The following is a 26,602-nucleotide window of genomic DNA, read 5'->3' on the forward strand; positions in this document are numbered from 1 at the left end:
TGTCTTTTTATTTCATAGTAGCCATTCCAATAGGTGTGGAGTGATATCTCATAGCTTGTACTTGCATTTCCCTCATGATTAGTGATGCTGAACATTTTTTCACAGGCCTATATAGATCCTTTGCATATTTTTTAATCAAGATTTTTGCTTGCTATTGAGTTATTTATATATTTTGGATATTGACCTTTTATCAGATGTATAGTTTCCAAATATTTTCTTCCAATTCATAGGTTGTCTCTTTACTCTGTTCCTTTGCTGTGCAAAAACCTTTAAGGTTCATGTAATCCCATTTGACCATTGGATATTGACCCTTTATCAGGTGTATAGTTTGTAAATATTTTCTTCCAATTCATAGGTTATCTCTTCACTCTGTTGTTTCTTTTGCTGTGCAGAAGGCTTTTAGGTTCATCTATTTGACTGTTTCTACTTTTGCTTCCTGTGCTTTGGAAATCATATCCAATAAATAATTGTCAGACCAATATTGAGGAGATTTACCCTTTGTTTTCTTCTAGTGATTTTATAGTTTCAGGTCTAATATTTAAGACTTTAATCTGAGTTGATTTTTATATATGTTGTGAGATAAAGAGCCAATATCATTGTTCTGCATACGGATATCCAATTTTCCTGACATTATTTATTTAAGAGATTGTCTTTTTCTCATTTTGTGCTGTTGGCACCTTTGTTGAAAACCAAATGACTATAAATGTGTGGGTTTATTTCTGGAATTTCTGTCCTGTTCCAGTGGTCAATGTGCCTGTTTTTATGCCACCATCATGCTGTTTTAATTACCATATCTTTGTAATGTATTTTGAAGTCAGGTAGTGTGATGCCTCTGGCTCTCTTCTTTTTGTTCAAGATGGTTTGTCTATTCAGGGTCCTTTATGGTTCTATACATGTTTTAGAATTGCTTTTTCTATTTCTGTGAAAAATGCTTGTGGAATTTTTATAGGAATTATAATGAATCTGCAGATAAATTTCAGTAGGATGGATATTTAAACAATATTAATTCTTCTAAACAATTAATACAGAATATTTTTCCATTTATTTCTGTCTTCTTCACTTTCTTTTATCAATTTCTTATAGTTTTCAGTATACAGATCCTTTGCCTCCTTGGTTAAATTCACTCTTACCTATTTTAATTTTTTCAATGTTATGTCAATGGGATTATTTTCTTATTTTTTTAGGTAGTTCTCTGTTGGTTTGTAGAAATGCTGCTGACTTTTGTAGGTTGATTTTGTACCGTGCAACTTTACTGAATTCTATTATCATTTCTAATAGTGACTTTGGTGGAGTTTTAAAGATTTTCTATGTATAAGATCATGTTGTCAGCATAGAGACATTTCACTTTTTCCTTTATATTTCGTAGCCTTTTATTTCTTTTTCTTTCCTATTTTCTCTGGCTAGGACATCCAGTACTATGTTGAACAGAAGTAGGGACAGTGGGCATCCTTCTCTCATTTCAGATCTTAGAGAAAAAACTTACAACTTTTTAAGTTGAGTGTGATGTTAACTATGGATTTATCATATATGGCCTTTGTGGTATTGATTTAAATTACTTCTCTTGCTAATTTGTTGACAGCTTTTATCAAAAAGGATATTGGATTTTGTTAAATTATTCTTTCCCACATGGGCTTTGTCCTTCATTTTGTTAATATGATGTATTACATGTATTTATTTGCATTGTTGAGCCATCCTTGTTTTCTAGGGGTAAATCCTACCTGATTATGGTGAAAGATCCTTTGAATTCAGTTTGCTGATATTTTTTAAAGGATATTTATAACTATGTTTATTAGGGAAACTGGCCTGTAGTCTTCTAGAGTCCTTGCCTGCCTTTGGTATCAGGCTAATAATGCTAGCCTCCTAAAATGAACTTAGAAATATTACCTCTTCAACTTTTTGGAAGAGTTTGAGAAGGATTGGTTTCTTAAATATTTGATAGAATTCAGCTAAGAAGCCATCAGGTGCTGGGCTTTTCTTTGATAGGAGATTTTATTATTGATTCAATCTCTTTTTCATTTTTGGTCTGTTCAAATTTTCTATTTCTTTATGATTTGATATTAATAGGTCATATGTTTCTAGGAATTTATCAATTTCTTTTAGGTTACACAATTGTTGGCATATATTTGTTCATTGTAGTTTTTTTATGATTCTTTGTATTTCTGTGGTACCAGTTATAGTATCTCTTCTTTTATTTCTGATTTTGTTTATTTGAGTATTCTTTCTTAGTTCAGCTAAAGGTATATCAATTTTTTCTCTTCAAAAAACCAGCTTTGTGGCTGGATGTGGTGATTCATGCCTGTAATCCGAGTACATTGGGAGGCCAAGGCAGGTGAATCATTTGAGGTCAGGAGTTCAAGACCAGCCTGGCCAACGTGGTGAAACCCTGTCTCTACTAAAAATACAAAAAAATAAGCTAGGCATGGTGGTGCTCACCTGCAATCCCAGCTACTCAGGAGGCTGAGGTGAGAGAATTGCTTGAACCCTGGAAATGGAGGTTGTAGTGAGCTGAGATTGCACCAGTGCAGTCCAGACTGTGTGACAGAGCTAGACTCTGTTAAAAAATAAAAATAAAAATAAAAAGCTTTGTGTTTCATTGATCTTTTCTAGTTTTTTTGTCTTTGTGTATTTGTGTGTGTATATATATATATGTGTGTGTGTGTGTGTATATATGCATATATGTATGCATATATATGTATACACACACATATATATACATATATATGTGTGTATATATATACATACATATATGTATGTATATGTGTGTGTGTATATACATATATATACGTACATATGTATGTATATACCCATATATATGTATATATATCCATATATACAAACACACACATATATATATATAAAATCTTTATTATTTCCTTATGCAAAGTTTGGATAAGTGTATTTTTTTTTCTTAGTTTCTTGAAATGTAACATTAGGAGATTTTTCTTATTTTGATGCATTTTTTTTTTTTTTTTTGCTATAAACTTCCTTCTTGGAACTGCTGTTGCTGAATTTCTTAAGTTTTGGCATGTTGTGATTACATTTTCATCTGTCCCATGATTTTCTAAAAATTCCTTTTTTATTTTTTCTTTGGCCTATGTGTTGTTTGGAAGCATGTTGTTTAATTTCCTCTTATCTGTAAATTTTTTCAAAATTCCTCCTGTTATTGATTTCCATTTTTATACCATTGTGGTTAGAAAAGATGCTTGATTTAATTTCAATCTTCTTAAATTTTTTAAGACTTGTTTTGTAGTCTAACATGTTATCTATGCTGGAGATTGTTTCCTGTGTACTTGAGAAGAATGCATATTGTGCTGTTGGTGGATAAAATGTTCTACACATGTTTGTCAGGACTTTTGGTCTAAAGCATAATTACAATATTTTCTTATTGGTTTACTGTGTGGATGATCTGTCCATTGTTGAAAGTGGGGTATTAAAGTCTACTATTATCGTATTACAGTTTATCTCTCTCATCAGATCTATTACTATTGGCTTTATATATTTAAATGCTCCAAAGTTGGGTCCATATATATTTACAATCATTATATCATCTCAATGAATTAACCTTTTTATTTTATATAATGAGCTTCTTCATTTTTTTCTCCACAGTTTTTGACTTAATGTCTGTCTTATCTGATTTAAGTATAACTACTCCTATTTTTGTTTTCATTTTCATGGACTATTCATCTTTTTCCATCCCTTCATTTCCAATCTGTATGTGCCCTTAACAGTGAAATGAATCTCTTGTAGGTAGCATATTATTACTTTTTCCATTCACCGAGTATATATTTTTTAACTAAACAATTTAATCTATTTTCATTCAAAGTAATTATTGATAGGTAAGGGCTTACTACTACCATCTTGTTCATTGTTTTATGGTTGTTTGTAGATATTTTGTTGTTTTCCTCCTCTGTGGCTGTCTTTCTTATGATTTAAGAATTTTCTCTATTCTTATGCTTTCATTTCTTACTTTTTATCTTTTGTGTATCTACTATAGTTTTGCCTTTGTGGTTACTATGAGGCTTCCATAGAACATCTTATAGTTATAACAGACTATTTTAAGCTGATAACAATTTTACTTTGATTGAATATTAACTTATTGTGCCTATAATCATTTTTTTATTTTTGTCTTTTAACTTTAATAGTAGAGTTAAATGATTTATGAGCCATCATTTAAATGTTAGAATATTCTGAATTTGACTATGTTCTTACCTTTGTAGTGAGTTTTACATTTTCATGTGCATTTATGTTGTTAAGTAACATTCTTTGATTTCAACTTGAAGGGTTCCTTTTAGAATTTCTTGTAAGACAGAACTAGTGGGCCAGGCATGGTGGCTCACACCTATAATATCAGCACTTCGGGAGGCTGAGTCGGGTGGATCACTTGAGGTCAGGAGTTTGAGACCTGCATGGCCAACATGGTGAAACCCCCTCTCTTACTAACACAAAAATTAGCCAGGCATGGCGGTGGATACCTGTAATCCCAGCTACTCAGGAGGCTGAGGCATGAGAATTGCTTGACCCCAGGAGGCAAAGGTTGCAGTGAGCCAAGATCACTGCACTCCAGCCACTGCACTGCAGCCTGTGCAACAAAGTGAGTCTAGGTCTCAGAAAAAAAAAAAAATACAAAAAAATTTTAAAAGACACATCTAGTCATGATGACCTCTCTCAACTTTTGTTTGTCTGGAAAAATTATGTCTTCGTTTCTGAAGGATAGCTTTGTTAAGTATAGTATTCTTGATTGCAAATTTTTTCCTTTCAGTACTTTAGAATATACTATCCCACTCTCTCCCAGCCTGTAATATTTCTGCTGAGAAATCCTGTGATAATGATATAGTGGTTCCCTCATATGCAGTGTGGGGCCTGGAGCCTTGGGGACCAGCTTGGAGTCTGGTGCTTCAGGGACTGGCCAGACACAGGGGTGGGTCTAAAGCCTGGGTTTGTCAAGTTCAGTCTGCAATCTGGGTCCACTGGGGCTGGTCTGGAGCCTGAGTCTGCAAGAGTTGGCTTGGTGCTGCATTCACAGAGGATGCCTGGTGTTCAGGTTCTTGCAGTCAGGTGCTCATTTTACTTTCCTTTTAGTATGTTGAGGCTGTCTCTCCCCCAGTTGCACTGTGTGGACTTGGGAAAGTGGTGACACTGCTAAAGGGAAATTGTCCTTTCTATCTTTTTCAATGCATCTTATTTGTGTGCTATACTCAGGTGATGAAATCTTTCATCTGAATTTCTTAGCTTTTGTGAATGTATTCTCATGAATGGATGGTTGTTCAAATAGATGTTTCTATATGGGAATAAGAGCTGTAATGCTTATTCTACCATCTTGTAGGCATCATGTAAAGAATGTCTTTTAAGAATTTTAGTAGCCATTGATTATTATTGGCTTTATACATTATTTCAGTAGGGGTTACAAAATGGTGCATTCTTAATTCTGCCCTTCCTTCTGCTATCATTACAATTCCTCAACATAGAAATTTTTTTTGTTAACTCTTTCTTTACCATAAAATATAGTTCAAAAAAGAATGTTAACATATATCTCATTTCTTTCTCTGTCTCCACCTTTTTTCTTGGGCACCTTTTAGAATAACAAGTTGGTATCATAGAAACCTTAGTGGTGATCAGTGAGAGTTTTGTCAGTATAATTATGAGCTTCTGGATTGAAGAAGTCAATTGGGATAAAAAGAATAATGTCTGAAATAAATTTAAAATATGACATATTTTTTCAATCAATAATGTAGACATTATTCTTTTTACCCTAATCAACTTGGGAGCTTTTAAAATAGACTCCTGCCTGTTTTGACGTATCTTCAGTAGCCTAATAGCTTCCTCTCAAATTCACCTGTATCATTCCTGCCCCAAACCTGCTATTTCTTCAAGAATCCTTTATTATTTTCATGAGAAATCGTCATTAATGACCTTGGTTTATGCCCTTCTTTTGTGCATTTCTTCACTTTTGATAGAAACTAATGATGATAACACTGGTTCAGGGCTCTTCATGTATGAATATGGCATTGGCAATGCCTGTTAGAAATTTTTGCAGGCAGAATTCAAGCTTCAATTGTCATTCAGCAAATCCTGCCAACAAGCATTAATTAGACAGGGTAGGTTATGTTTCAGTAATTAGTTGACTGTGGTATCCCAGTGGCTTACCATACCAACAGTTTACTTCTAGCTCATTGTACAATCTATTGTGAGTTGAAGGAGTATCAGCTCCACCTAATCTCCCAAAGCCCAGGCTGAAACAGGCATCACCATATTAGAAACACATAGCTTTCTTAGTTACCTAAATAGAGGACAGAGTACCAGAGGGTCTCACATTGGCTTGGATGGTTTAGCACTGAAGTAACTCACATCACTCCAACTCACAATGTATTGTGCTGTTACATGGCTCCACCTAACTGCAAAGGAGTGAGAATGTTTAACCCACCGATAAGCTCAGAAGAGGAGAATTAGATATGTGTGAGCACTAGAAGGCTCCATCATAGAAAGATAGTTTAAGCTGAGCTTTGAAGCATGTTAGACAACACTGCAGAACCATCAGAGTAGGGCTTGGAATCTATTCAAGGTATGCAGAGTCATCTCTGTAAAAACACTAAGGTTAGAGTGGAATAAACATAAGCAAGAGAGTTTGTTTCTAAATAGCTGTGTTATTTTGGGTCAATCCCTTATCCTCTTTAAGCCATATTTTCTCTTTAAAAACTAATTTCTAAAAAACAAATGTTACTTAAATATTTCTTCAGCAGCCAACCACTTGTTTAAAGCAAAGGAAATCTTGCGTATGACCCCAATTCACAGAGCAAATATATGTATGGCTACTCTGGGTGAAGTGTGGAGGACTCAGAGCCCAGACTCCAGATATTTCTCCTTTTGCCCCTCAATATCCATCAGTGACTCTTGATGTAGCACCACTAAATAAATTAATTTCTCATACATTGTAACTTCTGTTTCTCAGTTTATTAATGCTTCATGGTCATGGCAAGGGTGTCTGAGAGACATATTTTAAGACTTCATGTCAAAAACTGAAATCACTATTAGCCAGAAATGGAGAGTAGAACACAGAAAATTCAGCCCATAATTATAAAAACAATTTGAATACTTCCTTCTGAGACCCTTTGGAATCATGGTTATATGCATGATGATAATCTGATATCCTCTACATCCATATGTGGTTGTGTGTGCACACATGCATAAATAGTTAACATGGTGCTGAAAGTGTCCCTGTCACTGTTGTTGTTCTTAAAAATTTTGGAACCTTGTCCAAAAGGGAAGATGAATTTTTATAAAGCACATTTTTAAACTGCAGAGGGAAATGTTTTCAGCTGCTCAAAGGAAGATATTTGTGTCAATATGAAAATTAATCAAATGAAGCCAATTTATTTTATTTATACCTAAAAAGTGTACATTTATTTATGTACACTTCCACAAGACAAAAGGTGATGGTGAAATGCCAATTTCCCAAGACTTTGTCTAAACAGAGAAAAGAGTATAAAGAACTGAAGTAATTTGATAATAAGAAAGTAATTTGATAATAAATAATAGGGAAGTCCTGTGAGATTCTACATCTCATGTAGAAAGTCTCCTCTGAGCTAAGACCATCAAAGAGCATTGAATCAGTTGTCCTGGGCTATCTTGAAATCAATTTAAGAATAGAATTTTGTTTATACAAACTATGTACTACTTGCTCCATTCTCAGGAGTTATTTCTTATGTACAGAATGAATGAAAAAGATGTAGGAGAATTTTTTTTAAAATATTTTGTTTTAATCTCTTATTTTCTTCAGATTCTTTAAGAACGAAACAAAACGTGATGACTAGATGATGTCCTACATTAACAAGGGTTTCCTAATAAACATTCAATATAAATAATTAATGTTTTATTATTTTGTGGCACATTTTGAATATAGTAAATGGTATTTCAGCAAAAATTCAGACTCTTGGTGTGAGAATTGATAAGCAATAAGTATTTATAGACCAATTTTTGGTATAGGCTATTATCATTATTATTGTTATCCACATTCATCCTTGTGGTTGAGGAAAGTTCTTACAATATAATTAAGCAACTCTTGGAGCCAGAACTATTTCTTGAAACTTCCTTGATGTTATCAGATCAAGGAGCATGACAAATATACTGGTAGATGCTTATCCTCAGTCATTTCAAACATTTCTTACTGCCCCATCCTCTTTCTGAACTACTACAGTACTTCTGTATAAGACACAATCAGGTACAGTAAAAGAAAAACTTCTGGCAATAGGAAGAAAGAATCAACGATCTTTCTTCTCTTTTCCTATTTCCAAGTACAAATGAGAGCATAGAGTATGCTACAAACTGATACATATTAACTGCAAACTTCTTTTTGACCGCAGAATGAAGTGAGGGTTAAACATTTGCCTAGTCTATTAACTACAAAGTTAAAAATGTTTAAATGGGAATACATAACCACATTGGCAAAACTTCACTGCCTATCAGGACGTCCACTTCACAGAAGATATTTCTTCCAAATTAAACAATTTTCTTTTACATTTCTTTGAATTACTTTTAGTTTTTCTCCAATTTCACCTCTTGGTTTGAGGCTTTACATTTTTAGTACTCCTCTATCTATATCTGCACAAAGTTACAGAATTTCTAAGATTATAGAATTTTTTTCTAAATTATACTTCATTAGCATTAGAAAATCTTCTAACAAATTTATCTTTCAATCATATTCCTGATTTTGTCTTACAGTACTTTAGATTTCATTTCTCTTTACTGTAAAGTCCCTAGTCTTGTTCGATAAAATAACCACGGGGATTTTATTCATTTTAAAGACAATTCTACAGGGCTACATTATCACATTTAAGTAAATGAGATTTACATTTTTACATTCTTTCAAATGAAAATAAAATGTCTTTAAATTATTAAATCTTTTGTCAAAAATGCTTTAAAATTCTCTGTTTTATCAGAGATTTTTAATTAAAGCTATTTCTTAGAAAATGAATTCCTTATGAAGAAAACACTGAATTCTCCATTATCTATACATTAAACAGCTTATGCATTTTTTATTCCTTTAACTTTAGATGCCAATATTTTACCTCTTGGGTACTTTCTGTGGAGAAGATTCATAACAAGAATAATGCTTATTCTGCAATTCTTTATATAAAGGTGTGTAACTACTCAAAAATGATTACTGCAAGCTAACAATCAAAGTCTAATGCAAGTTGTTGTGCTACAAAGTGGATAGTAACATATTTTGTCAGGCCATGCATAACCAAGTATTTTTGAAATCTAGATGAAGCAATAAGAACACTAAAGCATGTAACTGTCGCATAGCAAAAAGGGACGCATTTAATGAAGTTAGACCTTTGAATATTGACAAGCCCATTTTCTAGATTAATAGAAAGAACTCAGCTCCTGCATCCACATGGTTGATCATCTCACTTGTGAAAAGGATCAAGAAGTTTGTTTTCTCATTGATTTCTTCATTTGTATAGTTTTTATATTGCTGATTTGGTAGAAAATCAAATTGAAAACACCTTAAGCCAAATTGTTTTTGCTAATCTTTGAACTCAGGCCAGAACTTATGGTGTAGCCTAGCTCACTAATGTAGTGAAGTATCAAAGTAAACAACAATTAATAATTCCTTTCTTCTCAGAAATGTAGGGAAATGGAACAAGATTACAACCAAATAGTGTAAATTGGCTTGTTGGTGTGCACTTGTGTGGATATGGCTGGGATATCAGAGCCTATAACAGTTGTTTTATAGCATCACCTTAAAGCCTACTATGTATTTATTGGCAGAGAGTAATTTTAAATTTCTTTTCACAGTTGAGAATTTGACCTTGCATATTAAAATCCTTAAATCGCTTCACCTTTCCTTAAATAACCTTCCCCTTCTCCACAAAACCAAGGATTCTTATCTCCTAATTTCTAGGTGACAGGAAGTTTCTTCCATTGGAAATAAATACTGGTACTTATGAACAGTAAAGGTTTGCATTTGTTTGAGCACCTATTTTAATTAAGGTATTTTACAAGAAGCGATGAATAATCTTATAACTATTTTATAAAAAGAAGAGATGAATAATCTTTGGCTGTGTGCTTACGATGTACCAGTTATTAATCTCTACATATTTCTATAAACAATCTCCACTTTAATTCTCAAAATACTCTTCAAAGTAGACATTTCAATACCTCATCTGTAGGTGAGTAAACTGAAGCTTAATCATAATGCTAGTTAACAATTATTGCATGCTTACTATGCAATGGGCACTGTGCTCAGTGCTTTACATTTACATCAATGCTAAGTGCACATTGAATCCTTACAACTTTAGGAGAGAGGTGTTATTATTATACCCATTTTAAAGATGAAAAAAACTGTGGCTTAAAAAGGCTAAGTCACTTTCCCAAGTTAAGATGTGATGTGTGCGATGTATTGCTGCAACAGCTTCGTTCTAAAATAAATATTCCAAGAGGCCCAGAGTCTTCAGGGGGAAGAAGGAGGAAAAATTGTTTTCTAGTTCAACATTTTCCATTATTAATAAAGTAATAAGACTAAGAGGGATTTGAAGTCTTTTACTACTGCCACTGAAGAGACTGGGGAGGTAAAATATAGAATGTCTTCCTCTTATGAGGCACTAGGATCAATGCTTTAAGTCTTAGTTGATTTAGTCACTCTTTCACTCTTGAGAAAGACAGCATGATCTCATGTTACAAGGGAAGAAGCTAGGTATCAGAAGGGTGAAGAAAGTGGCCCAGGGTTTACAGTTAACAAGCCACAGCCTGGACTAACAGGCAAAGCACATCTGTAGTTGTGGTGAGATGACATGAATTGGGATAATTACAGATCATGAGTATTGAAAGAACTGCCCAGAGTTTAGGGCCTTCTGAGTCTCAAACACTATGCTAGGCCTTACCGTACTGTCAGACTTCCTTAAGTAGCTGCACATTCTTCTTCTGAAAACTCCAGCTGGGAACTGTTTTAAGTGGGGCAGCACTGCTAATAACAAAATACTTCATCTACTCAAAGCAACCAGCATGGTTCATGTGGCCAGTTCTGCTTCCCACTCTCAGAATCACTGAATCTGATGCTTATTCACCTCACCTTACACCTTGGAAACTTGCCAGAGCCAACCTGAACTCCCTTTATGTGTGATTCTGTTTTGGACCCTGCCTTACCCAGTACTCCTACTTCCTGTACAAGGATGTTACACAGTGATCCAGCTCCCTATGACCTTCAGAAAATCCATACACAAGATACACAAATTCTTTGAATCTTCTTTTTCTGTTGAGAGGTTAAAATTATATTGCCTAGCCAGATGCGGTGGCTCACACCTGTAATCCCAGCACTTTGGGAGGCCAAGGCAGGTGGATCACCTTAGATCAGGACTTCAAGCCAGCCTGTCCAACATGATGAAACCCTGTCTCTACTAAAAATACAAAAAAAAATTAGCCTGGTGCAGTGGCAGCTACCTTTAATCCCAGCTACTCGGGAGGCTGAGGCAGGAGAATTGCTTGAACCCAGGAGATGGAGGTTGCAGTGAGCCAAAATGGCACCACTGCACTCCAGCCTAAGTGATAAGAGTGAAACTATATCTTAAAAAAGAAAAACAAAATTATGTTGCCTACATTACTGCATAGAGATAAATCCTATACCTATGTGAAAGTACTTTGAAAAATGTTCAAGTGCTAAATACATCTCCCTCACCATCACTAATAATCTACATCACATGGCCATATTGCTAGAAACAGGGGCAGTACCAGGTATGGAATGTACCAGTTAAGTGTGGGAAAAACAGAACTAATATTTATTGAATGGCTCTAGTATGGGGGGCTTCCTGTGCTCTAGGGATGTAATGATAATCCCAATCTTCCATAAAAGGTCAGCTAATACATCATTGCAATTCAGAAAATAAGCTCTAATAGATACACACAATGGAACTAGCAACAGTTATGTACTCCGCCCACTCCTCCCATCCATGTAGTACCATGGCCTAGCCAGTAGTATTTATATTCATACAATAAAATCTTCCTATTTTTAATTGGTCCAAAGGCGGGGGCCTATTCTAAGCTGAACCAATTAGAGTTGCTTCTTTGAATCTTGGTTTCTCATTTTTTGCAGGTTGATTCATTGCACAGTCATATTTACAACACTTACTAGCTTGTCACTGCACTTTTCACAGATCCTCAACCTCTGCTCCACGACCCCTTCCCACTCTTTGTGGCAGCATCTGGAGAAGGCTTCCATGTGATCAGGGACAATTGTGTTCCTTTAACTGTACATAGGCTTTCCTGTGGCAGTTGCCTACTGGAAGGTCATCCCAGGGAGGCCCTTTTCTGCTCCCACTGCTGCTCTTGCCTCTGGAGTATCCTATAGGGTACAATGCCTGACGGTCCCCAAGGCTGTAAATCTTCCCACATTGTACAATATATGACACACCCTCAAGGTCTCACTGAACTTGAGAAAGCCTAAGTTCTGCTTCGACGGATAGCAATGCTTCTTTTTAAAACAGAAGTTGGATATAATGTTTATGTGTGGGGAGTTTTTCGAATATCAATTGATATGTATAAAGGAATGCACAAATGTAGTGGCTTGAAGTAACTATTTATCTTTTCTTAATATTCTGTGGGTAAGAAATTAAGGCATGCTAAATGCCTTAATGGACAGTTCTTTTTCTCCATATGATGTTGACTGGGATCACTTATGTGAGTTCATTCAACTGGGTGCATAGTTGGAACAGGAATTTGGGTGGGTTACTCATTCTCCAGGGCTTCTTTGCAGGTGGCCTCCACTTATTTACTCTCCTAGATTGGGCTTCCTCACAACATGGTGGCTACTGCCCAAGATGGAGTTTGCCAACAATGAGACTGCAGAAGCTGATACACTTCTTAAAAACTGGGCTCAGAAGGCCCAGAATGTCATTTTCACCGTGTTCTTTTGATTGAAGAGTTCTGGGAAGGTTGAGAAAAGAGAGGACTGGTAGGCTGGGACTTTTAGAAGAGGAAGGGTCAAAAAGTACAACTAAATGATCAAGAGAAGATAGAACCCAAAACATAGCTGGAAGCTCATAGAGTAGTTTGAATAAATACTTTCAGTGAAAAAAGCAATATGATGGGTTGTAGGGTCAGGATGTTGCCTAAATTAGCCAGTGTAGCTGGATAGTTCTCAGAACTTCAGGGACTGCTATTAACACAGCAGAGTGTTAAAAATCACCCCTGATTTAAATGTCTGGAAAATCTACATGTATTATGTATTTATCTGGACCCTCCAAATGATGACAAAGGCTTGCCATCTCCTCTTTTCATAGATTAAACAGTGGCAGACAGGTTTGCACATTTAGGGAGGAAACATGGGAATCAGGCATGGGGTGAGGGAAAGAACATTCCGTTTTACACAATAACATCACTCCTTAATTTAACCATTTCTGGCTCCCAGTTATGACAACTTTCTGGCAATGAACTTGACACCATCTTGAGTAGCTTATACATGGAACTTTTAGGATTTAAATTTCTGAATTGGGTGGTATTGATAATACATATTTTTCATATTTATATTCAGTAAATAACATAATATTACTTTTGCAAGCAATAGCATGAAGGTAATGTTGCAATTTAGTAGGAACCAGCAAGAAATCAAAACTGTAGAAATTAGTTTCCTCATCTGTGAAATGAAATGGTTGGAAAAGGTGATCGTCAAGGTCTCTTCTTACTTTATTAAGATGCTGCGATTCTAAGATGCTATTCTGTATATAAACAAGATTATTAATTTGAACTCATAGGACTTATTTTAAAACATGTATTGTAACATGGGCATATTTCAAATTCTGGTAGGTTCCTGTAGCTTGTATTATCTGATTTCACATTGTACTATTATTGTTGTAGCTGAACACTAGAGTAATTTCAATTTATAGAATGCTCTGGACTCTTGTGATTTAATATAGTATATAAACATAAGATGATTGTGATTACTTTGAATGAATGAACAACTCAGCACTCATATTCTTAATCAGAATATAGACTTCACAAAATTCTTTTGACATCGTACTCCACCCTAATGCTGTAGACATTCTGAATTAATAACTGCAATGAACATGGTCAGTCCATTATATGGGTCAGTTACAAATGTAATGAATATATTGTAAAACACATTTTAATATTAAGACCTCAGTTCTCATGTGATCTGTATTCTCTTTCACCTATTTCCTGAAGTGAAGATTTTAAATCTACTACCTAATACATGTAATCATAAAATGTAGAAATGAATTAAATATATTGCCCTGCATCTAATTTTGTGTATCTCCATGGAGGTTTTATTTTTTTAATTTCATTTTTCCATGACAATAAGTAAAACACATTCAGAAACTAATAAATATGGTAAAAATAATTTCTGAACTTTTATAACACTAAAAATTGCTGACCAAATACTTAATGCCTTTTGCAGTCTACCCCCAAGATGTGCTTTAAACTTCAATTTAGATAACTCCATATTCCACATGTATGTTCCTTGTGTATCACTTGGAATTAAACACCTTCATAATGTTTATTTCTATCTCTCTAAATTAATTCTTTTTGTCCCCACTCTAGTTTACTTATATTTCTATGATCAGACCTACTAGTTTTTGGCACATTAGACTTAATTGTGTGACCTGCGGTTGATCCAACCTTGTGAACTATCACAATCAATATTTTCCAGACTCTGCCCCAGACAATGAGTATAGCAGCTCCATCATCCCTTGAAACTATCGCTATTTTGGGACGCTCCTAAGAGCTGTCTCATGTGAGATTATGGACATAATTTTTTCTCAGTTTTTTTCACTACATTCTTTTATTTTTATGGCATGCTACACATTGCTGCCAGTGTAATTCTACCTAGAATTTAAAAGATTATTTAATTATTTCCATGTTTAAAATTTAAATTTTTGACTACCTGTAGACTACAACCACATTTTTTAGTATGGTATTCCATGACCTGGCCTCTGTTTATTTTATAATTTTACCTCTGAAAATTCTGCACTTTGAAATTGATACTCTAGAAATATCTAATATCTGCTTGTTCTCTCACATAGCTTATGCTTCCATAATATGTGTCATTTTTCATGTTGCTTTAAGCACATGAATACATAAATAATGACACATTACACAATACATTATGTATCATTATTTATGTGCTTGAAATATCCTTCCTACCCTTCTTTAACTGGTTCATCTACTCCTCATTCTTTGGAATTCAGCATGCATATAACCTCTTCCAAAAAGCCTAAATGATCACTAGGCCTTGCCCATGTACTAAAAACTTAAAACAATAATATTAATTTAGTTCTAGATATGATTCTACATTCTATACTTGGATTACTTCATCTACTTCTGTCTACAGCCACATCAGGTAGATACCACATGTCATGCTCATTTTACAAAGGAGAAGACAGAGAGAACTCACGTAACGTTTCCAAGTCTCATAGCTAATAAGTGGAAGAACCCATTGCAGCCTGTTTTCATTTTACAACAGCACTAATCACATTGTAATGAAGTGGTCAGTAAATGAGTTTGTCCTCTGTGCCACACTCTTCTTCCTTAGCTAGTTAGCACACTCGTTAAAAATATGATATTAGAATTTAGAAAAAAGACAGTGGACATAAATGTAACAATTGTGTATTGCAGTTGATGATTAAAGCTAGATATTTGTTAACATCACTAAATATAATTTTTAGAGTAAACAGGTAAAAGAAATGCAGATGGCATCTTGGAGAAAAGCAAAAAAGCAATTTAAGGGATGGTCAGAAGAACGGAAACCAATCACAGAAAAGAAAGAATTTACACAGAGGCAAGAATGAGGAGAAATGTTACAAGTTCCAGGGAGGACAATTAAAATAAAACAAAAATAATCAGCACAGTAAAAAGTTGCAGAAATATCAGCAATATGAGAACTAAACAAAATGATTGGATGGAATAGAGACTATACAGTGAGTGGTGGGATAAATGGAAAGAGTGGAAGCAGACAACGCAGCATGCATGTTCATGAATTTTAGCAGAGAATGAAATTTGAGACGTGAGTAGGATGAGGAATTAGGGTTAAAGGAATGAGTGAGTAGGTAAGTATGTTTGTCAGTGGACTGGGATGAGAAAATGAGGGAAAGATAGGAGAGGTAAAAGAGAGAAGGGATGTTAAGGTATCAAAGACCTAAGAAAAACACAGTTGAAGAATCATCCCCCTTGCAAAAAAAAAATGGAGGTAATTCTGAGTTCATTTATTTCATTTTACAATCCTCCTATGGGCCAGGAACTGGGGATACAGCCATGGTCAAAAGAAACAAAAACTCTTGTCTTTGTAATCATACATTCTGGTGTAGATTCTAGTAGGAAGAAAACATGGAAATGTACAAAATAAAACAAACAAAAACATGCAAAATAACATACAAAATAAAATAATGTATTCCATGATTATTTCTCATGCTATAAAATAAAGCAAAGAAGTCAAGGAGAGATAAAATATAGGGGTCAGAACTATAATTTTAAAATATATAGTTTAAAAATTATATATTTTATAGTTTAAAAATCTATAATTTTTAATTATATATTTTATAGTTTAAAAATCTATGATTTTTAAATTATATACTTAAAAATTATAGTTCTCATAAATTTTTGAACCCTACTCTCATAAGTAGAGTAGCCTCCATAAGAAAATATCATTTAAGTGACTTTTCTTAAAAGAAAAGTCTTGATGGAGAATAGAAGATGGCTGTATGGCTTCCTAGAGCACATCAGACAGTGCAAATAGCAAGTGCAAAGGTCCTGTCATCAGTGGGCCTTGGGGGACTAACCTGTCTCATTCTATGTCTCTTGGACCTGGGAAGCCTTGTATAACCCAATGTGTTATATCAGCTTGTCAGCTGACCTGAAGGGGGCCTTTTTGTATGCAAATGACTCTTAGGCTTTCCTAGTGTGCACTTTGCTAAGTCTTTGGAAGTGAACCATTGCCTCCCAAAAGGCAGAATCCAAGCAAGCCTGAAGCTCTCCTCAGTACAGGGCCTTGGTAGAACAGCCAAAGGGAGGTGGGAAGTGGTTGATGTATTTTCTGAGGTCCAAATACCTAACAAGAAGACTTACCCTTTTTCCTGATTTCCAGTTCATTCAAGGCCAAAAAGAATCAAAAAATCAAGAAAATTGCGAAGTGTGTCCTGGGTAGGGTTTGAGGTTTGGGAATATTTTCTAAAAAAAGAGGACAACTTGCTACTTTTCTAATTGTAAGGTGATTGTGCAGAAGGCTAAAGCCTGGAGCCTGATGTTAATGATGCAAGAGTTGCACAGGAGATGCAGTGGAATTTTCTTGATACTGTTCCTAATTCTGTTTTAGGAATCTTCAGTACAAGATTATCTTATGTGTAGACCCATAGGATACACATAAGATATCCTAGTTATCATACAAACTGTAGAATACTGAAGAAAAGGGGATATTGTTTATCCTGTCTCAAGGAAAATCAAAGATGATCCTTCATCCAAGGACTGACCCTTTATCAAAGAAGAGGTTCTGGCTGCCTAATGTCTTTTCTCTTTTGGACAACTATTCTTGAGCAGGCTCTAGATTTGACTCAAGAAGCAGCTAGCTAATTGAAATTGAACTAGAATATAAGCTCCCAAGAAAAATACTGCCTTCTTTTGCAATTTAAGGCTTCTCCAAAGGAATCTGCTCTCAGACACCTAGGATGCAGGAAAAAAAATGGATCAGAAAAAAAAATTGTTTTACAAAATAAGGTTTTCCCATATTGACTGATGAATGGATAAAGGACATGTGGTCCATATACACGATGGCGTATTATTCAGTCATAAAAAAAATGAGATCCTGTCATTTGCAACAACGTGGATGGAACTGGAGGTCATTATGTTCAGTGAAATAAGCCAGGCACAGAAAGACAAACATCACATGTACTCGCTTATATATGGGAGCTAAAAATTAAAACAATTGAACTCATGGAGATAGAGAGTAGAAGGATGGCTACCAGAGGCTGAGAAGGGTAGGAGAGGGTTAAGAGGAATTGAGAATGGTCAATGGATGCAAGTATATATAGAGAGAAAGAATGAATATGACCTAGTATTTGGTAGCACAACAGAGTGACTATAGTAAAATATAATTTAATAGTTTTTATCTAGAAGTATATTACAATTACAGTTGGAACTTTAAGAACCAAATTAAGTTGGCATAGTTGTGCTTTCAATTGCTCATGCTGCTTTACCTTTTTCCTTAAATGTCTGTAAATATTCAAATGTTACTCTATTAAAACAGAAAAGTGGGCAGGGAAGGGTGGTGCAGGCCTGTAAACTCAGCACTTTGGGAAGCCGAGGAGGGAGGATCATTGAGCCCAGGAGTTCAAGACATTCCTGGGTAACATAGTAAGACCGTGACTCTACAAAAAAATACAAACAAACAAAATTAGCGAGGTGTGCTGGCAGACACCTGTAGATTCAGCTACTCAGAAGGCTAAGGTGGGAAGATCACTTAAGTCCAGGAGTTCCAGGCTGCCCTGCTGTGAGCTGTTATAGCACCACTGCACTCCAGCCTGGGTAACAGACCAAAACCCTGTCTCAGAAAAAAAAAAGTATAAAAATAACTTAAAAAGAAAGCCATTAGGCCTGAGTGAGAAAGGCAGTGGACAAAGACTAGAACCAACACTGAAAGATCTAAGGAAGTCAGCTGCCACTGTCAGGGCCTTCAAAAAGATGATTAAGCAAAATTACAACTCTGCTTCAGTTAGGAGATTGGTTACAATTTGGGTCATGGAGAAAATATTGGGGATAATGGAGGTCAGTTTTCTCATTCTCAAAGAAGGGAGTCACCAATGTGAAAAAGGAGAAAAACGCAATGAACGCTATGGTGTCAGATTGGAATTGGAGGCAGTGCTGTGAGCTGATGGTTTTCAATATAGGAATAGGTATAGAAGTAGATATAGATGTAAATGTATAGTTGTGTTTTCATACTTGTGTATGTGTATGTGTAGGTATCTGTATACAGAAAAATATCTCCTGGCTGTATCTACTGAATGGACCTGGGAATAGCAAAACCCCGGTGACAATGAGCATACCTGGTGCCCAAATCTTGTGTTTACATACTATTCTTTGATAAAGAGAACTAGGGATTCTTGGAGAAATGCCTGATTCTAGAGCTAGGCAGAAAATATATAAAGTTAACCATACTATTATGTTGTGACATACAGTAAAGAAGCTCTAAAAGAATTATGGTGAGATGTCAAAAGCTTGCAATGGCTTTCACTAGACAAATATGGAACAATTTGAGTGTCAAAATTAATAATGATAGTAATAGATTATCTCATTAAGTAAAATGGTACATGATTCTTTACTAATGTAAATAGACAAATAAAAGAAAAAACCAATTAGGATAAAAAAAAAAACACTTTCTTATAGTAAAATATCACCAAAAGGTAGGGAAGGAACAATGGAATAAAAAAGTTTCATTGGGCTAAAATTACTGGGTGAGAATGCATTGAAGAATGAGATATTCACATAGTCTCAGACTAACTCCTCGAAAAATGCTTGCCATCAAGGGAAAAATAGTAACCTTTTCAATGGAGAAACTAGGCAAAGCCCACTCTACTCAAGTGATCAAAATGAACATCACCAATGATGGGACAAGTCAACATTGTGCATCAACAGATGGAAAACAGGGAGAAAAGCACCAGGTCACTTCTGTGATATTCCCCTCAGAATGCCCACTTTAACCTAATCAGGAGGAAATAAAAGTTAAACCAAATTTAGAAACATTCTTGTTTTGCTATTCATTTTGATTTGTCTAAATGTGGATTTTTTTTTTTTTTTTTTTTGGATTTTTGTACTTTAAGTTTTTGGATACATGTGCAGATCTTGTAGGATTGTTACATAAGTATATACATGACATGGTTGTTTGCTACCTCCACCCCCCATTCACCTACATTAGGTATTTCTCCTAATGTTATCCCTTCCCAACCTCCCCACACCCTGCTATCACTCCTCTAGCCCCTCCACCCCACAACAGACCCCAGTGTGTGATGTTCCCCCTCCCTGTGTCCCATGCGTTCTCATTGTTCAGCACCCACTTATAAGTGAGAACATGTGGTGTTTGGTTTTCTGTTCTTGTGTCAGTTTGCTGAGAATGATGGTTTCCAGATTCATCCATGTCCCTGCAAAGGACATGAACTCATCCTTTTGTATGGCTGCATAGTATTCCATGGTGTATATGTGCCACATTCTTTATTCAGTCTATCATTGATGGGCATTTGGGTTGGTTCCAAGTCTTTGTTATTGTAAACAGTGCTGCAATGAACATACTTGTGCATTTATCTTTATAATAGAATGATTTATAATCCTTTGGGTATATATCCAGTAATGGGATACCATCTCATGCCAGTTAGAATGGTGATCATTAAAAAATCTAGACAAAACAGATGCTGGAGAGGATATGAAGAAATAGGAATGCTTTTACACTGTTGGTGGAAGTGTAAATTAGTGCAACCATTGTGGAAGACAGTGTGGCAATTCCTCAAGGATCTAGAAAAAGAAATACCATTTGACCAAATGTTAATTTTTAAGAATGTTTTTATTCTGCTAGGGATTCAGTCAAAGTTTTGAACCTAAGGATTGGTGATTTTTATTAGTTTTGAAAAATTCCCAGTTACTAATATTTTAAATTGTTGCCCCTAGTCCATTACTTTTTATGTTTCATCACTTTTCTTTTTACCTATTTATTGAGATATAATTTACACATCATAAAGTTCACCCATTTACAGTAGGCTTTATGGTGCATAAGTTCAATGGTTTTCAGCAGATTTGAAGATTTTAATAGTTCTGCAATTATAAGTATAATCTCACTTTAAAACTTTTTAAGACAGAGTCTCGGGCTGGAGTGTAGTGGTGTGGTCTCGGCTCATTGCAACCTCTGCCTCCCAGGTTCAAGCGATTCTTCTGCCTTAGCCTCCCAAGAAGCTGGGACCACAAGCACATGCCACCATGCCTGGCTAATTTTTGTGTTTTTAGTAGAGACGGGGTTTCACCATGTTGGCCAGGCTGGTCTTGAACTCCTGACCTCAAGTGATCCACCTGCCTCAGCCTCCCAATGTGCTGGGATTACAGGCGTGAGCCACCATGCCTGGCCTTATTTTAGAACTTTATTTTTTTTATTTTTTGAGACAGAGTCTTGCTCTGTCACCCAGGCTGGAGTGCAGTGGTGTGATCTTGGCTCACTGCAACCTCTGCCTCCTGGGTTCAAGCAATTCTGCCTCAGCCTCCTGAGTAGCTGGGATTACAGACACACACTACCATGCGTGGCTAATTTTTTATATTTTAGTAGAAATGGGGTTTCACTGTGTTTCCCAGCTCAAGCAATCCACCCACCCCAGTTTCTCAAAGTGTTGGGATTACAGGTGTGAGTCATTGCGCCTGGCCTTAGAACATTTTTTAAACACACAAGAAAACTTTGTACCTACTAGCAGTCACTCTCCATTGTCTTTACTCCTTCTCCCCACAACATTCTTCTTCATACCCTGGCAACCAGAAATCTTCTTTCTGTTTTCACAGATTTGCCTATTCTTAAATTTCATATAAATGGTATCATGTCATATATGGAGCTTTGTGACTGGCCTCTTTCAGTGATTACTATATTTACAAGGTCCATCCATGTTGTAGTTGGTTTCAGTACTTAATTGCCACATGAAATTTCATTATATACCATATTGTGCTTGTTCATTGACCCATTTGTTGATGGACATTTGGGTTGTTTATTTGGCTATTATGAATAATGCCTGTATTATTTGTAGAGGCACATGTTTTCATTTCTCTTGGATAGATACTTAGGAATGTAATTGCTGGGTGATATAATAAATCTATGTTTAACATGTTGAGATACTTACAAATTGTTTCCCAAAGTTCTGCCTCATTCCTTATCTTTCCTCTCCTTCTGAAACTAAACAGATGCAAGGCCTTGCTCTGTCTTTCATGCCTCTTAGCTCTTTTTCTTATTTTTCATGTCTTCAACTCTCTTTAATAATTTTAGGGTAATTCTTTTAGATCTATCACTCAGTTCTCTTATTCTTTCTTTAATGGTGTCTATCTGATGCTATCTATTGAACTTCTAAGTAGAATTACAATATTTTTCAATGTATGTTCAGTTCATATGCTTTTAAAACCACCTTAATATTTTTGATAATTTCTTTATGTTTTCATTTCACTTCTTAATTTTGAAGCATATTGAGTTTGCTTATTTTGAATCTGATTATTTTAATATTGACATTTTTTCCAGATCTGATTCAGTGGTTTCTTGCTTTGTTGACTTACTGATAATGATTTGTTTCTTAAAATGTTCTGTGATTTTTATATTGGGATCATATTCCTTGGAATTTTATTCTGAGAATTCTTTAAGCCCTATGTTTGAAGTTTAGTTCTCTGAAGATAATTTGTGTTTGCTTCTGTGCAATGCTTACCATTTTAAGCTTAGTTTTCTTTTAGAGAGTTCTCATACCAGTAGTGTGAATTTTTTGCCACAAACCTCAGAACATGTATGTTTCTTTAGTTCTGGGAAATTCTTGGCCATAATTGACTTAAATATTTCCTTTTTCTTCTTTCAATTCTGTCCTCTGAAATTTAAGGTTTGGACCTTTTAGTGATCTCTTACATATATTTTTATTTGTCTTTCATATTTCACTTACCATTGCTTTTGCCTCACGACTTTATTAAACTTAAAGATGAAATATTTTATTGTTTATTGAGTAGTATTTGAGTAATTGTATATTACATATTTATAGATATACATGTATATCCCTATTTTTCATGATTAGTTTGTCTTGATTTATGAAAAATTTCATGAAAATTTATGAAAATTTTTATAAATGAAAATTTTCATGAAAATTTATGAAAATTTTTATAAATCAAGATAAACTAATCATGAAAAATAGGAATATACATGTATATCTATAAATATGTAATATACACCATTACTTCTTTATCTCTCTGACTATATGAAGCATACTTCTCTGAAGTTTCTTCTAATTGTTCTATTAATATCCTGCTATATATGCTAATTCTTTTATTTTGGGGGATTTTTATTATTCTCTCACACTGTTGGCCCTCCTGAAAGATTAACTGATACCTCATTACACTTTCACCTTTTACGATAAATACCTCTTTTAAACTTCTCAGATTTTGGTATATGCCTGTTTGGGGAAGGCCTTTGCCTATGGTTATACTCTTAGCTCATTATTAGTTCTTCATATCAGCTTCCCTCTTTTAGATACATATTAAGCTGTTGATTCTTAAACAAGAGTTCCCTTTATTGTTTTCAAATATATCTGTATATTTATTAGTTTGCTTTTCAATATACATCTTATGGCTTGTTGGATAATAGACTAAAATTATCATATGTTCAACATACCATCTAAAACCAGATGTTTCTACAGGTGTTGAAGTTTGGTAGAAAATGATTTTTCACTAGGAATTGCTAGAATTTAATATTTAAGGGTCTCAAATATTGACAATTCTCCTTTTTAAAAAATACTTTTAATTGTTATGATACAGAATAGATTTACATATTTGGGGGGTACATGTGATATTTTGATATAAGCATACAATGTGCAGTGATCAAATCAGGGTAATTGACATATCCATCACCTCAAACGTTTATCATTTCTTTATGTTAGAAACATTCTAAATCTATTCTTTTAGTTATTTTGAAGTATACTATAAATTATTGTTAACTATAGTTGTCCTATTTTGCTACCAAATACTAGATCTTATTTCTTCTATCTAATTGTATATTTATACTTGTTAACCATCTCCTCTTTATTCCTTTCTCCCTACTACCCTTCCCAGTCTGTGATAACCATCATTCTACTCTCTATATAAATGATTTCAATTTTCTTTTTTAACTTCTACATATTGGTGAGAACATGCAGTATTTGCCTTTCTGTGCCTGGCTTATTTCACTTAACATAATGTCCTCCTAATCTGTTTATGGTGTTACAAATAACAGAATTTCATTCTTTTTTATGACTGAGTAACATTCTATGGTATGTATGTACCTCATTTTCTCTACACATTCATTTGTTGATGGACTCTTAGGTTGCTTTGATTTCTTGGCTATTGTGAATAGTGCTGCAATGAACATGAGGTTTCAGATATTGCTTTGACAAACTGATTTCCTTTCTTCTGGATAAAAGTCCATAGTAGGACTGCTGGATGATAGGTGATATAGTTAGGCTTTGTGTCCATACCCAAGTCTTATCTTGAATTATCATCCCTGTAATCCCCATAGTCTCCATGTCTCAAGGGAGAGACCAGGTGGAAGTAATTTAGTCATGGTGGCAGTTTCCCTTATGCTCTTCTCATAATAGTGAGTGAGTAATCATGAAATCTAATGGTTTTATAAGTGTTTGGTATTTCCTCCTATGGTCATTCTTTCTCCTGACACCTTGTGAAGAAAGTGCATGCTTCCCCTTCACCTTCTGCCATGATTGTAAGTTTCCTGAGGCTTCCCCAGACATACTAAACTGTGAGTCAATTAAATCTCTTTCTTTTATAAATTACTCGTTTTCATAAAATTCTTATAGCAATGTGAGAATGAACGAATACAGTAAATGGTGCCAGGACTGGGGTGCTGCCATAAAGATATCTGAAAATATGGAAGCAACTTAGAACTGGGTAGCAGGCAGAGGTTGAAATAATTAGGAGGCCTCAGAAGAAGACAGGCAGATGTGGTAAAGTTTGAAACTTCCTAGAGACTTGTTGAATGGCTTTGACCAAAATGCTAATAGTGATATGAATAATGAAGTCCAGGCTGAGGCAGTTTCAGCTGGAGATGAGAAATATTTTGAGAACTGGAAGAAATGTATATCTTGCTATACTTTAGAAAAAAGATTGGTAGCATTTTGCCCTTGCCCCTAGAGATGTGTGGAACTGGGAACTTGAGACAGATGATTTAGGATATCTGACAGAAGTTTCTGTGCACGAAAGCATTCAAGAGGTGACTTGGGTGGTCTTAAAACCATTCAGTTTTATGCATTCACAAAGAGATGGTTTGGAACTGGAACTTATGTTTAAAAGGGAAGTAGAGCATAAAAGATTGGAAAATTTGCAGCCTGATGATGTGATAAAAAAGAAAAAAAAACATTCTGAGGAGAAATTCAAGCCAGCTGCAGAAATTTGCATAAATAATGAGGAGTCAAATGTTAATCACCACAATGGGAACAGGGCATATCGGAGACTTTTGTGGCAGCCCATCCCATGACAGACCCAAAGACCTAGAAGAAAAAAATGATTTTGTGGGACAGGCTCAAGGCCTTTCTGTTTTGTGCAGTCTCAGGATTTGGTGCCCTGCATTCTAGCCATTGCATTGAGTACAGAGACCAACATCAGCTCAGGCTATTGCTTCAGAGGATAAAAGCTCTAAGCCTTTGTGTCTTCCATGTAGTGCTGAGAGTGTGGGGTGCACAAAAGTCAAGAATTGAGTTTTGGAAACCTCTGCCCAGATTTCACAGGATTTATGGAAATGCCTGGAGGTCCAGGTAGAAGTTTGCTACAGGGGTGGAGCCCTCATGAAGAACCTCTGCTGGGCAGTGCAGAAGGCAAATGTGAGATTGGAGCCCACACACAGAGTCCCCACTGGGGCAGTGACTAGTGGAGCTGTGAGAAGAGGACCACCCTCCTCCAGACCCCAGAATGGTAGATTCACCAACAAATTGCACCACACACCTGGAAAAGCCACAGACATTTAACATCAGCCTTTAAAAGCAGCCAGGAGTGGGGCTGTTCTCTACAAAGCTACAGTAGTGGAACTGCCCAAAGCTGTGGTAGCCCACTTCTTGCATCAGTGTGACCTGGATGTGAGACATGGAGTCAAAATAATTATTTTGGAGCTTTAAGATTTAATCCTCATTGGATTTCCAACTTGCGTGGGGCCTGTAGCCCCTTCATTTCGGCCAATTTCTCCTGTTTTGTATGAGAGCATTTATTCAATGCCTATACCCTCATTGTATCTTGGAAGTAACTAACTTGTTTGTGATTTTACAGGCTGCTAGGTGGAAGAGACTTGCCTTGTCTCAGATGAGACTTTGGACTTGGAACTTTGAGTTAATGCTGGAGTAAATTAAGACTTCGAGGGACTGTTGGGAATGTATGATTGGTTTTGAAATTTGAAAAGAAGATAAAATTATAGAGGGGCCAGTGGCAGACTGTTATAGTTAGGCTTTGTCCCACCACCCAAATTTCATCTTGAATTATAATCCCCCTATTCCCCACGTGTCAAGGGAGAGATCAGGTGGAGGTACGGTAATTGAATCATGGGATCAGTTTACCTCATGCTATTCTCATAATAATGAGTGAATTCTCATGAGATCTGATGGTTTTATAAGCATTTAGTAGTTTCTTGTGTAGCAATTCTCTTTCCTCCCCTTTACCTTTTGCTATGATTGTAAGTTTCCTGAGCCCTCCCAAGCCATATGAAACTGTGAGTGAATTAAACCTCTTTCCTTTATAAATTACCCAGTCTCAGAAATTTCTTACAGGAATGTGAGAATGAACTAATACAGTAGGGTTGTTTTACTTCTTATTTTTTGAGGCCATCATATTGTTCTTCATAGTGGCTGTACTAATTTATATTTCCACCAAT

At 35.3% G+C, this 26,602-nt stretch overlaps 1 long non-coding RNA gene across 1 annotated transcript in view; it reads left to right on the plus strand.

Moving 5' to 3' along the window:
- Positions 1-26,602, plus strand: part of LOC116551318 — a 652,551-nt gene that overhangs the window by 327,200 nt on the left and 298,749 nt on the right. The window contains exon 2 of the long non-coding RNA XR_004268843.1: positions 9,048-9,132. This is a non-coding gene — a long non-coding RNA (uncharacterized LOC116551318). The remainder of the gene's footprint in view (positions 1-9,047; positions 9,133-26,602) is intronic.

Source organism: Sapajus apella, unplaced genomic scaffold (assembly GCF_009761245.1).
Source record: "Sapajus apella isolate SASKATOON/1434 unplaced genomic scaffold, GSC_monkey_1.0 scaffold9, whole genome shotgun sequence".
Classification (NCBI taxonomy): domain Eukaryota; kingdom Metazoa; phylum Chordata; class Mammalia; order Primates; family Cebidae; genus Sapajus; species Sapajus apella.